Raw genomic sequence first — 14,994 nt, 5'->3', positions numbered from 1 at the left:
AAAAAACTATATCTAATTAGCTGCAAACTGCAGATACGGTGTACCCTTGCCCGGTCCTTAGAAACAGATCTGCGTAATCAGATAACATTTTGCCGTCCTTACCGATGCCGATAAACACTTCTAGCGACGGTGCCGGGATAATGGCGACCAATTGCTGTAGCAGCTTTTTAATTGGACATCCGGCCGGCGGCGCAAAAACTTTTCCCTTTTTTTCCCCCATCTAGATACAAGGAAACTTGTCAATGGGGGGTTTTGTGCGGCACTCTCGTCAGGATACGACGGCGCTTGCTTTTCAATCATGTTCTCGGTCACAAACAACGTTTGTCCACCGCTTCCTAGTAATATGAAGGATGGCTTTTCTATAGCAGTGTCCTGTATGGTGCATATCGTGCTCGTGCTTTGAATTCTGTTGCCTGTCGACAAGCACGGGAACGAGAAAGTTAGTTGAAAAAACAATTGTGCACTAATGCTAATTACGGTGTCACGCAGTATTGTGTTTGGCAAATGTGTGTTTGGCGGTAGCGCTGTAGCATTTATGTTAAACTTTTGCAAACCAGAGAAGGTTGCAATCTGATTAGCGTTTCCATGGTTTGTTCAACGGAACGAACGGTACCGGTTCCATGTCCTTGTCCACACCTCCTCATTATGTTGAGGAGAGCGCAAATAGTAGAAATAGAAGGCAACAATGTCGTTACGCTACCATATGTGTGATATGTGATACAATTGAAACGAACTTCCACCAACTGACGCAATCACTTACAGCGTACCAATTCATATCAGTGAATTATGAAGCGATAAAAGAAAGGCAATAACCGTTTGGGGCGAATCGGTTCCTTTGCTATCGATCCCGGGGTGACATTGCGATATTTGATACCGCGCGTACCACGCGAGATGCAATGAAGGAAAGTTATTCATCTGGAAATGGTATATCCCGACGCCGATGGGGTATGGGGCATCCAGCGGCAGTCGCCGGTCCCATTACCGATCTTACACTAGCTCTCCTCTCCTTGGTTGTGCCATTCTCGCCTTTCCGTTCGCTTGGATACAATTTTATCGTTATCCTACGGCATCGAACGGTTGATCAATTTTGATTAGCCTCTTGCTAGGGCGGAATCCAATTAAAAAGTTTTATTTGCCCCGTACCGTGGTGCAGTAAATTGAAATATGGTGTGCGGTGAGCGGTGAGAGTGGGCAGAAACGCAAACGTTCCTGCTTTTGGGCCAATTTTAGCTCCACCTGCTCATCATCTCCATTCAGAATCTACGGGGTGGACTCTCCTCGACTACTCGGTGAATCCACGGTCGTGATGAAACGAGAGTTTGGCGGTGGAATGTAGCTTATTTTTGGTTCTTTTTGGTTGCCGAGGTGCTGAGAATTAATGAGATGTCCTTGGTTAACCCAGACGACGGTGTCGATATGCACAGGATCGATCTGCAGTATCCATTTATTTTTATTGCATATAATAATAATGTGGATCATTATTATCTAATTGAATAGAAATAGTTTACTCGCCAATTCTAGCTTGCACCATTCACACAGCTTAAAGGGAGCAATACATAAATAGTTTTTGTATAAATTGTCAAATTTTGTGTATGTTTAAAATAATTTAACATTACTTGGCAATAGTGAATCTTTGAAGAATGTTGTGTATTTATTCAATTAAGTGGAATAAAACTACAACTGATTCATAAACGGCTCAGTACATCTGGCAACTTTGAAATGGTTTTACCAAAACCCACAGTTTTTTAAACCGGGGTTTACCATAGCATCAATTCATTTGATTTTTTTAACGTCTAACTAGCTAGCTTTGTAAAGCAAACTCCTTGAAAAGTATAACTTTTTCTGCTTTAAAATGTCGCCAAAAATACATCCCACACAACTAAGCCCCAAAATCAAAAATTTAAAAATAGCTGGACGGTAGTACCTGGAAAAACTCATCATTTTTCAAAAGATCTTACTTACCTATCGTTAAGGCACACGATGCAACAATACCAGGGAAGAAATCCTCCACTATTAATTAGCTCTCGTGGTCGAGTTTGTTCCCTTAGGCTTAGGAGGCTTAAAAGCTTAGGATTACGCCTACAGTTATAGAATATTTGCGTGTTCTCTCGCTCACTCCTTCCTGCGAGGGCGACAAAGAAAATGCGGAACAACGCGCGGATCAGTGGTCAAAAAACCAATTAGAAAAAAACTTTTATTTGATGATACGTTATGTTTAACATTTTTATAAATGTGGTCAGCCTAATTAGACTATTGTATTAAATTTTCACATCAATCGTCGCAGAAGTTACAAAGTATAGATTTTTTTAAACCATAATATGATCTCTGGGGGCGTGGGAGGGGTTTTTTTTGCTCAGGACTCTGAGGAAAGTGTCCGATATACGTGAACTTACAAAAGATGGTGCCACATGTGGCTAGGAGTCAGGAGCGCGATCTTAAACAAATCTAGCCGTTGTTCCTTTCGATCGGGATCTCGACAAGGATGCTTTCTCTCATTTCACGAACGAGTTGTTGCACATGTGCTTCTGTTTTTATGATTTTTTAAAGTTTACGCTCCCTCTCTCCTGTAGTATTAAGGTATATTTAAAAGCGTGTCTTGGAACACTTCTAATAACATACCTTGGCTGAATAATCGACGATCATGCATTAACTGAGTATGCCTCTGATTTTCATCCTCATGCTTTCATGTAGAGAACTGAAATCGCATTAAGAGCTAAATTAAGAGAACTTAAGATCCTTCAAGTTAGGATATCTTCATCCTTCTTGTATTCCCGATCATCAACTGAAGCTAGCACGACGATCGTCGTCTTCTCGATCGAAATAAACAAATCTTTCGCTTCCTCCGCTAATACCTGAACTGCTCGACTGCTCGATCAACGATCGGCCGGCTCCGCGGGTTCGGTGTCGCGGCACGATCGCGAAGCGTGTGGAGCAACCACCATTCGGCGCTCGTCGTGCCCGCGCCGGCAAACACTTTTCTCTCGAGTGTCGAGCGGTGCGGTCGCGATCGGGTTTTCGTCGCTTGGCGGCTGTTTGGTTTGGCCTGTCGATCCCATTTACGTCACGTCTCCCTTCCCCCTGCCCGCCCGTCGGGTGTGATTTTGGCGCTAAAGTTGTGTGCGGTGTAAGTTACGCGTTACGCGTCGACAATAATCTCCGTTGCCGTCGTAAAACGTTGTTTCTTAATTCTTTATATTATTGGCCAGCCAATTGGCAATTGGAACAATCAATCCACGATCATCGTCGCATTCCAGTCGTCTAGTCGCACAGAAGGTTTTGGTTGCGTATTTCTATTGCCACGGTAGTGTCAATGATTGTGAACAACAAACCAAGTCAGTGCGTCGTGTTACGGGGTGTTACGATTGCGCACACTGGCCACAGCTCCGGTGGACACACACAGTAAACAGCGTGGTGGTGAAGTGTGAAAAATTCTGCTTTATGGAACCTTTATGGCGCATAAACAAGCAACTCTGCTGCGGTGTTGGTGGGTGTCACGGTGACCGAAGCGAAGAAGCTCGAAAACAACAGCGAACAGAAATCGTTCGACGTTCTTCGGTAAATCTTTCGGACAGCTTCCTGTGGTGGCCCTCTTCGTGCTTCTTGTTTGTCGTCTCAGCTTCAGCTCAAAGAACGAGCAGCGCGAGGGCCTGTCGCTTTCATCTATTCAATCACCGGCGACGGAACTTGCCGCGGTTAATGTTGCGCTTCGATCGTTTCGCTTTCGTGCAAGCTCACGCCACGGATCGCGCTCTTTTGCGCAGTGACCGCTGTAGTTAGTACTGCTACAACGGTGCCGACTATCGGTGACCACTATAGAACCCGGCGCGCGATGAGATGCTCACGTTACTGCAAACGTGTGTCCAGCGCTCGGCCTAGACCGAGATCAGCATACTCGTAGCTCATTTGTATGTTTGTGCATGTGTGCGAGCGTGCGTGCGTGCGTGCACGTGTGTGTATACTTGAGCGAGGAGAGCGATCGATGAGATGATCGTGTGGTGGCTGGTGGCTGGAGCAGCCTCGGAGGAGAAACCTTACGTAATCCTGAACGTTGCTGCTGCTGCTGCTGCTGTTGCTGCTGGCGATTTGTACGGGATGGTACCGGGGAGAGGGGAAGGTGGTCTGGCACGTCTTGCACGTCGTTGCAGACCGTTGGGTCTAAGCGGGGACCAGAGAGACGTCGTGTGCGTGTGACGAATGGGTCTTTCCGAAATATTTTCAGCGAAAAACGATGATGAAAAAAACACGGCATCCAAACAAAACAAAGCGAAATGCAAAGTGAGGTTGCCAATGGGGGGGAAGAAGGGGGGGGGCACTTCTCCCTCTCTCTCTCTCTTTCGAAGAAGGTGAAGGGTGATCGCGTGCTGATGCTGATGCTGCTGCTGATGCTGCTGCTGGTGGCGAATCGACGAGACGAGTCACGCAGCGCACTGCATCACTCCAGCACCGATCGTCATCATCATCATCGAGCTCTGGAGACCGTGATGTGGTGCTTTACATCATCATCATCATCATCATCGAAGTGTTGTGGCCATTTCCATAATGTTTCTCTCCCTCCCTCTGTCTCTTCTCTTTAGCATAATTCCCGCGGTGCACAACACTCAACAGCGTTGTTGCTGCGTGAACTGCATTGTAGGTGCATTGCGATCGACCACAAAGCGTGGTACCTAGTGTATGTGTGCACGTGTGTAAGAGTGCGTGTGTGTCGTGCAAGTGGAACAGGCGCGAAAATTCGCTGGAAAGCGCCAAAAATTAAAGATATAAAAAGGAAGCGAGAAAAGAGAAAAAGAAATTGAAATTGTCTCCCGGTCGCGAGGTGTTTGCAAGGCAAGTCAACCCCTTTCGTGCTCTGTGCTTGTGCTGTTCTGTGTTTGTGTGTGTGTGTGCATGCATGCGTTTGTGTGTGCCATTGGTGTGTCCCGGCCGCATCACAGTTGGTGACAGCGAAACTGGTTTTTCGGGTGGCGGTTGCTGGTCGGTCGGTTGGTGAATATTTTATCAACGCCGAGAGTTCTCGCCTCTCGTAAGCAGCCGAAGGAGGAAACAGCGGAGCGGCGGAGATCTGCCCAAATAAGGCGAAAAAACGAGATTCGCCACAAAAGGATAGAGCCAGCCTGGTTGGTGGCGTTCGCTCAAGGTAAGTCAGTTGCTGTACCTCGTCGCACACCCGCCACTTTCCATTCCACTGAAGAAAAAATAAAAACAGTTTAAGAGAATGAAAATCGAGAGATTGGATGTAATGGCGAACCCGAGTGGTGGTGGTGCCCGCACGATGAACCAACGATGAACATTCCATTTTTATGTCTGGCCGAAACGAACGGACCCACGGACTTACGGAAATTATTGTAGAATCTTAATGCGATTCCCGGTCAACACTTGAAAAGTGACCAGAATGCTATTCTGCGAGCTCACATGCGTATGTGTGTGTGTGTAGAACTGGATTCTTGACACAAATGACATCACCGCCGTTAATCGAGTTAAGTCTGTTGGCCGAAGGCATACCTCTTTTTTTTTCATTGCATGTTGCTATCGTCCCTCTTTGTGATTGCCAGTTGTGCTCAACTTATTATGCTAATTGGCAGAATGGTAATGGTTTTCCAAAAATTATACACTTTTCCTAATGATAATGCAGGTCTCACACGTAAGCTTCCTTCCGTGCTTGTCAAGCGTAAAGCGACTGAGGCCTGTGGTTTGTTTGTTTGTTTATTTGCTTCTTTTAGCACTGCCAGGTCATGCGAGCGTCGCGCACATACTACTAAAACCATCTTTTATGACCTCCGCCCAAGGTTGCCAAGCCCACAATTAGTTGCCCATTTGACGTAAGACGGTCCTGCATTCCGCGCGTGACAAGCGCTACTCGCTGCAGCTTTTCCTGGAAGTAGTTTCAGTTCCAAAGCACACCAGTGAGCAATAATTCATCATTCAGCTGTCGCGTGTGAATGCTATTTGTCGGAGAGCTTTAGATGAAGAGCAAACATGGCATAACACGGCTTAGGCAAATACTTCAAGCATCGTTTGATTCAATTAAGTCAGGTGAAAGTCAACGAAAGAGTGCGACTGTTTGCAGCAGCAGGAGCCGCTCCCCAGTGCTGCGTCTATTGTTTTGTAAATAATTGTTTCCCGCCGGGTGGGGGGGTCCCTAACGCTTATCAAACAACAGCAGCACGTACGTAACTGAATTCTCAGTGAGCAACCAATTAAAGCAACGTCATAATCTCTGCGGCTGCAACCGTTTTTTTTTTACTCCAAACAACAATCCTCGCAATCCGCCATTGTCGCGGTTGATTGGTGGCCCTCCGATCAGTGATCATCGTTGGGGACAAGAATAAGACTCTCACTTTGTTGTGGGCCTACCGGTAACTGGTCGAGTGGTAACGATCACCGTTCGAACAAAGCGAGCAACCCACCGGAGAGCGTCACCATCGTCGCCGTCAACTCAAGTGGAAACGTAATTTTCTGCTGCTTGCTGCTCGATTGTGTCAAGTGCTGCTTACTTTGGCCACTGTGTGTGTGTGTGTGTGTGTGTGTGTGTGTGTGTGTGTGTGTGTGGCTCTGTGCGTGCATGCGTGCGTCACGCGGTGTGAAGCGCGCGATCTGCTGCTGAACGTAGGGGTTCGTAGCTTCCGTTGAAGTCTTTCGTACAGCCGAAGGTCCGTTCAGTTCGGTTTCCGATTGGTTGTGGTCGTGGGCGCCGTGAACCGGGCAACCGCTGGCAATTACAACGCCAATCAAAGCGACCAGACCAGGTGGACCCGGCGGTGGGAGGCCCTTCGTTTTTTTTTTGTAATTTCCGGAAGCCTAATAAAAATGAAATTATTGTAGCGAGCAGCCGTAACCGCAGCGTCACGACACGATCACGATCGACCTACTGGTACTTATCGGTTCGCTGGTAGGGTGAAGCGAGGGTGCGGTGTGGTAGCAATCCGTGGACCGTGGAGCAGGTGATTCATGCCCCGGGTTTGAGGAGAGACGCACGCGAAGTCGCTTTTGGGAAAAGTTTCTTCGCAGAAACATCGCGCCAAACACGCTGGCGAGCTCCCACGGTAGTCAAGATGCGGCCCCAAGACCACGTGTGTGTGTGTGTGTGCACGGGCACCTTTATGGTTCCAAAAATCGATCATAAACTTCAGAACTTCCCTTCTGTTATTCTCATGAGCCGGAATCGGGTCTACTGCTGCTGCTGCTGCTGCTGCGAAAGGAAATTAACCTAACGGTGGTTTTGCGGTGGCCACAGACCGCAGGTTTTCTGCCAGCCAGCTGCTAGAATCCTCTTAAAATGATTAATGTTTTCCTCGTTTTCCAAAAACCGTCTTACATCACCTTCGATGTTCGCTGCTGTTTGGGAGTTCGTGGATCACACTCCCTCTGAGCGGCGGCTTAATGTCAAACGGCGACGGCGCGGGATCCATAAACGGCAACAAGTCATTGTCCGATCTTGACACTCGCATTCACACAAGCACACACACACACGGCGAGTGGCTGCTGCTGCTGATCGCCATGACACATTCCATCGCGCGAGGGTGTAGGAACCGATCTTGGATGATGTCATCGCGCTTGTTACAAACACACCAAGGTGCTGCGTCGGTGGTGGTGGTGGTGGTGGTGGTGGATTGCAAACCAATCCTTGATCATGACATCAGCGCGATCGGAATCGACTGCGCCATTTGCACCACTTGACACCTGTACCATCTGGAGTCCATTTCAACGAGGTTCCGCAACCCCAGGACCAGCTCAAGTGCTGAATGTTATGACAAGCTGGATGCTGCAGAAAGAAGCGCTGTTCCTGGTTTACAGGTTGGCGCACTACATCCGGTAGCCCACTCCAAGCCGGTGTGTCGTTTCGCTCATTTGCGTAACCTCCTTCTTCTTTTGAGGTTAAGCCTTAACGTGTGTGTGTGTGTATGTGTGCCCTCAAAGCGCCCGGCTCGGAAACTGTGTCGCAAAAGGCTTATGTCATCCCGTTGGTCCCGCTGCGTCATCTTCAACCAACCCGTAAACCCGTGAAGAGCGACGATTTCTCTCCCTTCGTCGTCGTGACTGCGACACTCCAGGTGGGATGTGTGTGTGTGAGTAAGGTGAGCCGCGGCGAAAAGATGGCCCTTCACGGTCGAGATGACAACTTGCTTGACGCTTGAGGTCGTCCCGGACTGCAGCACCCGCTCCCCCTCCCCCTCCCCCGTCCCCCTCGTCTCGTCCTACGACTAACCTTCGGGCCACGCATCCGTCGTGGTTGCAACCACGGGATGGATTTGCATAACAAATCAATCGTAACCGCATCCAATGGAGCGTCACTATTGCTGCTGCTGCTGGCGCTTCCAAGCGTTGTTGCGTTGTTTATGCGACACTACCTTACCATCCTCCCCGAAAAGCACTCCTCCTTGGCCCGTTTCAATGTCAAGCCCAAAGGCTGGCTACCACCACCGCCAACCAGCTGCTGCTGCTGCGGTGGTGGTGCTGAATGCGTTTGTGGCGTTTACGGCTTCCCTCCTACACGCACCGAAGCGGAGGACCTTGAAATCTGTAAATAGTAATGCCGCCCTCTGCGGCAGACGCACCAGCAGCACCCCCTCCCCGGACAGCCATCGTCGTCATCATCATCATCATCAGCCGGTCTGCGCTGTGCTGTGGCGCTTTGACGTTTGTCGTTCCCTTTCTTCCGGTCTGATCGACGGTAGGCCACCATATCGGGGTTAGGCGCAGCGCTGTATGTGCCACGAATTATAATCACACACACAGCGCGTCTTGTGAGTTCCGCCATCTTTTGCTGCATTGCACGACGGTCCCTAATCCCCATCATCGTTCCATCTCTTTCTCCCTCTCTCTCTTCCGGGTGCGTTGTTTTTGGTAATTTCACGCGTCACGTTCGCTTGATGAACGTAAAGCGATCCGCGAGCGAGGTGCGATGTTGGAAACCTTCGTTTATAGGCGCTTTGAGCTACATTCCTAATTGCGCTCAAGCGACCGTACCACGAACGAGACCGTTGCTTAACACACACACACACACACACATGACGCGACCGGTGCCGCTGCCGACATTTAATTAACCTAAAACCTGGGCCCATTACGGAGGGGGGGTACCCTTATGCCTGGGTTCGTTCGTTCGTTCGTCAGATGTTGATCTGACACTAGATCGAGCATTCCAGCAGCAGAGCAGGACCCCGGGGGCACCTGGAGGCAAAGGGCCTAGGCGTAAACACACAAACCAGAACGAATTTGTTCCCTGCTCCCAAAGTGCGTCTAGCGAGTGACGATGGCCTACTTCGAGTTGTCAGCGCGATCTGTCAAAGCGACGCGTGACGCGGTGACAGATTGACTTGACGCGTTGGTTTTTTTTTTGAGGTTATGATGACAAGGGAGAAACAATTGAATTCCTGTTTTTCGTCATGAAAACCAAGCCCGAGAGCTGGGAGCTCAACTGTTAATGTATTCTAAACTCTCGCAAACACGGAACAGCGCACAGTTCGAACAGCGAACGCAAATTCTTCAATTCCTACTGAGGTCACAACACCTGGCCTGGCCTGGCCCGGGGGAGTTCAAAACCTCGGCACAGACCTCGACACAGGCTCCGAAAAAGGAGCGTACTAGCAAATGTCTTCCGATACTCCCTAAAGGAAACGGTTACACGCAAACACACAGCTGATCGCTGCCGGGTAATGTCCGGATTTATCGAGTGAGTAATAACAAACGAACGGACGGGCGATGGCGACGGGAATGCTGGGGACCGTACTTCCACTTCGACTGTGGCCTCGCTTCGGCAACCGTAAAAGGAGTCCGGAACAAATGTTCCGTGTTGGTTCCTGACAAGCTGCTCGACGATGATGATGATGATGATGATGATGATGTTGAGTGGTTGCGCGACGCGAATTCATCACGTCTGCTGCCTGGACACCTTTCAGACTGCGTTATCCAATCGACTGCCCCGCAGGAAGGTTCCGTTTCAATTATAGCCATCGGCGGGAGCGGTGTGGCTCCCCTTTCTGGCTCCACTTGAACGTTTCCCCGAGTTGCGAGAAAGCCCGATGGGGAGGAGAAGCAAAAGGCGGAATCTCCAAAAATGGCTTCACGCCTGCGGTTCGCCAAAAACCAGTCCCCGTTCAGACTAAGCGCCCGGATATCGAGTTGGCCGCCGCCACCCAGCCAGAGATTGAGAAATCCATCAAAAAGGAGTCAACAACCGGTGGGCAGGGGTTGGGTGCGTACTCGAACCGATGACCGATTCGATGGGAGTGTAGGCGAGGTGATAACGTAAATAAGGGGAACCAGTTCCTTGCGGACAATTATATCAGAGCAGTGGCCGGGGTGCGAGCCGCCCGTTGTTACACAATTGGAAAAAGCGGGTTTTTTGCTGCTCTTGTTCTGGTTGTTGTTGTGGTTGTGGTTTCGCCACAGCACAATCCGTCCAAAAAGGTGAAAAGTAAACAATCGAATGGAGAGCTATCTGCGCGCATATTTGAGGTTAGGTTGAAATGGCCACCCCAGAAGGGACTCACTTTAATCCCAAAACCTTTTAGCGTTTCCTGATCAATTATGGAGCGCAACGAATTTGAAGCAGAAATTGAATTATGCAGATTTGCAACGGAATAAACATTTTAGGGTGTTGCGCTTGCAATGGCGGTGAGCGAAACGAAAAGCAAAAGTGAGCGAAACACGGAAGACCGCGCGACCTTTCGAGGGGGGCGCGCGACGACCTGCCGCGCGTCTTCGCCCGATCACGAACGACGGTATATCGACCGTGGACAGTGGATCGTGATGCCACCGGCACCAGCTCCACTTTCAACCCACTCTGGATGATGAAGGTGCATGACTCACCGACCGACCGACCGATCGATCGACCGACCGGCGGTGCACGATCTTCTTCCGTGGCATCTTCCTTCGTCCGCTTCGTTCGAGGCATCCGCCCACCTTCGGGCTAGAATCGTGCCTTTTGTTTTACGCCATTTAGGCGCCTCTCTCTCATCCTTTCTTCATTGGATTCTTCGTGCCTTCGAGTTTCACTTTCTTGGAAATGATTCCGCCGGAGAAGAAGATCGGTTAATGACGCAGAAAGACCACCACCGAAAGGACGGTTCCAACTCCAAGTTACTGCAACATTGCTTTCGGTGGCCGCGGTAGCATGACATTTTGGGCAGGGCCGCCATGTTGGATGGATCTATCTCGCTAAAACACGACTCCCCCCTCTGTAACTGTGACATTTGCGGGCTACTTGGCAAGTCAAGTCGGCTTTAAATTTGTCCAACCAGCACCACAACTAGCAGCTCGCTCTTATACTGGTGATACTAGCGAGTGTATTTGCATGTTGTTCCCGAGCCCATGGGCCCTTGTCCTGACAGCCGCTAACCACGTGTGGTGTGACACACTAGAGTGTGGGCGAGAGACAGGAAGGAATGGAGTCGCCGTCGCGCGCCATCGTGTGTCTCGCCCACCGAAACGACGGCTTAGGACGCGGTTAGGGCCGCGAAAAAGGCCCTAACGCGTATGCAAATTTCTCTCTCTCTCTCTCTATCCGGCGAATGTCAGCTGCCATGTTCATCGCGCGGCCACCTGGGCCAATGTCCGCGCCAATGAAGAAGGTGTTGGCGCGGTCGCGGTTGGAAATTTGTTTGTTTACCGCCACTGCTCGTGACAAACGCGCCACAAATCGCACTCATTCCACCTTCACCGAACCGCCTGATGCCAGTTGCTGTGCTGGCGATGCCAAGGGGAAGGCGGAAGATCCGCACGCGCTCGTTCGTTCGCTCGCTTGGAGTGCGCTCCTAGCGCGAAAGTGGATTCTCCATTTCCCCTGGCGGGGCCTCCTGGCAAGCTAAATGAAGCTAATGGCCAAACATGGATGCAACTGCAGCAGCAGCAGCTGCTGCTGCTGCTGCAACCGGGACGCGTGCGCAATCCGGACCCCGGGCGAGCGGAAAAGTTGAAGTAAAAGTTGCACACAACGTTCCTGAGCCACCCTAGGGGGTGGGTGGACTGCTCGGAGGTCGGAGTGAGCTGGTTGCCATCGGAACAGGTTTTTTGTTTGCCGCGCCAAAGGGTGGCGCGCGCACACACCCGCACTCCGATTCCAACTGGCGAATACCCGCCGCCGGAGGGGCGGATTATGTAGGACGCGGCACTATAGTCCACCAGTGGGGTAGGTAGGGCAGGGGAGGTCGTCTAATCGGTCGTTGATCCGACTTGTTTTTTATTTTTTAATGGACAAGCCAGTGGCGAGGGAATTTACGAGAAACCCTCGTGGTTCGTGGTGGAGAAATGTGGAGCAACCAGTGTGCTACTAATGCTCGAATTGTGCCATAACATACATTACATCCTGTCAGATTCCTGGCTGGACTCCCTTGGTATCCATAACCTCACTTTGGGGCCTCCGGGGGGCAAGCTTTTAATGATACGATGGATAAATACTTTTCACATGCTTTTCGAGAAGCGAAGCGACGATTATTACGACAGTGCGGACGCCATTTTGCACTTCACAGGTTCACTCTGTGTGTGTGTGCATTCGTTGCGCAGGTTAGCTACTTCGCTATCATCTTTCTTTCAATGCAACAGTCTACATTAATATATTTCTTGTTAAACTTTTCGCACAAATTGTTATGTTCTACGACGCTCTGAAAAGGGAAACTTTTATTAATCGCACTATATGAAGTACTTCTACGCTCGTGAATGATTAACGCCCAAGAACAAAGAACGGAAAGTGTGTTCCGTCACACACACACACACCGCCATTGCTGCCAGCTCGTGGTCGCTAGTCCGCTTTTGCTCCGCTATTGACACGAGGCATAAGGCTAAGCCAGTCGTTAAAACTTGCATTTTTTCTCCCACCCCTCGATCCTAGTTTTCACTGACGGAAACTTTCGTGAAAATAACGGAAAACTTGTTCTTCCCCGCGAACGCCCGTCTGCAAGTGGCTTGGCTTCTTCGTGAGGGCTGCCATAGCTGTCACGGTAGCTATGAGGGTGCATCATCGGAAGGATGCAACGCCGCAGCATCCTAAACAACATGCAGCGCCGCAGCAGCTTCCTGTTGCCTGTTTCTTCAAACACTAACACCACCGGTAGGCAGGGCAGGTCTGGGAGGTGGTGATGCGAGACGAGGGTTGTGTGAAAAGTTGCCAAACTCCTTTTACTTTTGTTTCGCTGGAACATATTTTATTAGCCAACAGAGCAGGCGAGCGAGCGAGCGAGAGAGAGACAGAGAGAGTACTGCAGCTGAAGGTGCACTGCTAGTGGCCGGGTCCACGGGTGCAACGGCTTCAACTGGCTTTGGAGTACCTTTTTGGTGTTCATCTCTCTTTTTCTCTCGCTCCAACGATCTCGCGATAGAGTTTAACATCCCTTCTCTAGTTTAATGTTTAGTGTCAGAAGTATGTTGCAGTCTCCGGGGTCTCAAAACTTCGAAGCGCTGTTTACACGGTTCACTTCGTTGTTTAATCCTCGCGCAGCCTTGCGCAGGCCAGTCGAGGAGCAGCAGCAGCAGCAGCAGCAGCCGGAGAGAGAGAGACAATAGCCAACAAACCATAAACGTCATGTTCCGTGGCCCGTGCTCGCCGGCAACAATGCCGCAAGGAATCGTTCCGAGGGAAAGAAACTAGGTAACGAGCATCATTACATGTGCCCCGTTTCCTTTCCATTCCCTCCAGCACACACACACGCACACACACCGAGTGATGTGTAATCGATACCGCTCGACTCCACGATGCTACACCCCCCCGATCCGGTGTACCCAAGTGACCCAAGATGGCCATTCTGACCGTGTGCGTGTGTGTGTGTGTGCTTGTGATCTACTTTTGCTCTCCCTCTTTTCGATTTCGTTCGCTTCCCGCGTGGCAGAATGATGCTGCATATGTCTTCAATGGAGATGCTACTGCTGCCGGCAGCATTCCAAAGCCCCTCATATGCCTCACGCTCAACAGTAGCAGTCGCGAGTCGCGGGTTAGGGTCGGGTGAGTGACAGAAAAATGAAACACGTGAAATTCGATTCGTACGCTACCCCGTGACCGTCACGACTCGAGACTCTTCTTCTCGCTCGCTCACCGAGAACCTGCGAGAAGAAGCAAAAGAAGTAGAAGAAGAGGGAGCGAAAAAAAAGTGAAAACAATCGCCAAGGCTGGCTGTCCCGGTTAAAACCGGTAGCAAACCGCTGCCGTGCTGCCGTGCTGCCAGTCGGCCATTGTGTTAATGTTGGATTTGTCGTACCAGCAGCCGTCGTCGTCGCCGCCAGCCACCAGCATTTGGAGCCTTGGAGGAGCATAACGATGCCACAGCATGCGCAGGGTGTGTGTGTGTGTGTGTGTGTGGTCAGGTACCGATTGTGTGTCTGTCCGTCTGTCTAGGTCGACCGGCGGTAGCATATGTGGCAAATTGTCGTTGTCTTCTCGCGTACACCTTCGGTGCCGGTTTGCGCGTTTTTTTTTTGCGATCTAACAATGCGGTTCTCGGATGCTCGGTTTGGATGCTGGCGGATCGCAAAGTGGGTGAAAGTCTCGGTTGAACGTGGGGTTTTCGGGGGTGAGGGTGAGGAGTAGCAGCAGGGCGTGTAAACTAATAAATATACAAAATTAGATTTTATCAATTGCGAATAGATCGGAAATGCGGGAAGCGAATAATGAACGCTTTATATTCAGCAACCCCTTCGTAAAAGAGGAGTTGGCCACCTGGGTGGGAGTAGGGGTGGTAGGTACCTCGTGATAAGATCGTGGAAACTACCGCGGCTTTGGAGAACCAGAAGGGGGGGGTCTTAAACGCTTGCTGGCATGCTGGCATGTACATTATGTAAATCAGTTTTCTCTCTTCGGTCGCTGGGATTGGTATAATGCTGGCAGAGAGGGGGGTACCAGGAAGCCAGCCAGGAACAGCCTGCAATGGGGTGCAATAGGCGAAGGGGAGTGAAATGAAAAACAATAACGGCATGCCATCGTGGTGGTAGTGGTAAAGATCGCGGGAAAAACAGACGCGCAATCATTGGCGAAAATTTATTTATTTTGCTGTCGCTGCTGATGCTGCTGCT

General features: G+C 50.2%; 1 protein-coding gene across 3 annotated transcripts in view; it reads left to right on the top strand.

Moving 5' to 3' along the window:
- The first annotated feature begins 2,968 nt into the window (after positions 1–2,968).
- LOC125955830 (uncharacterized) overlaps positions 2,969–14,994 on the top strand; it is an 84,279-nt gene continuing 72,253 nt past the window's right edge. For 2 of the 3 annotated variants that reach the window (XM_049687076.1, XM_049687074.1), the window contains exons 1-2: positions 2,969–3,124; positions 4,575–5,134. The gene's annotated coding sequence lies outside the window, so the exon portion shown is untranslated. The other variant, XM_049687077.1, reaches the window with a different exon arrangement.

The sequence above is a fragment of the Anopheles darlingi genome, chromosome 3 (assembly GCF_943734745.1).
Source record: "Anopheles darlingi chromosome 3, idAnoDarlMG_H_01, whole genome shotgun sequence".
Lineage (NCBI taxonomy): Eukaryota > Metazoa > Arthropoda > Insecta > Diptera > Culicidae > Anopheles > Anopheles darlingi.
The sequence above is the reverse complement of the archived record's forward strand: the minus strand, read 5'-3'. Positions and strand labels throughout refer to the sequence as shown.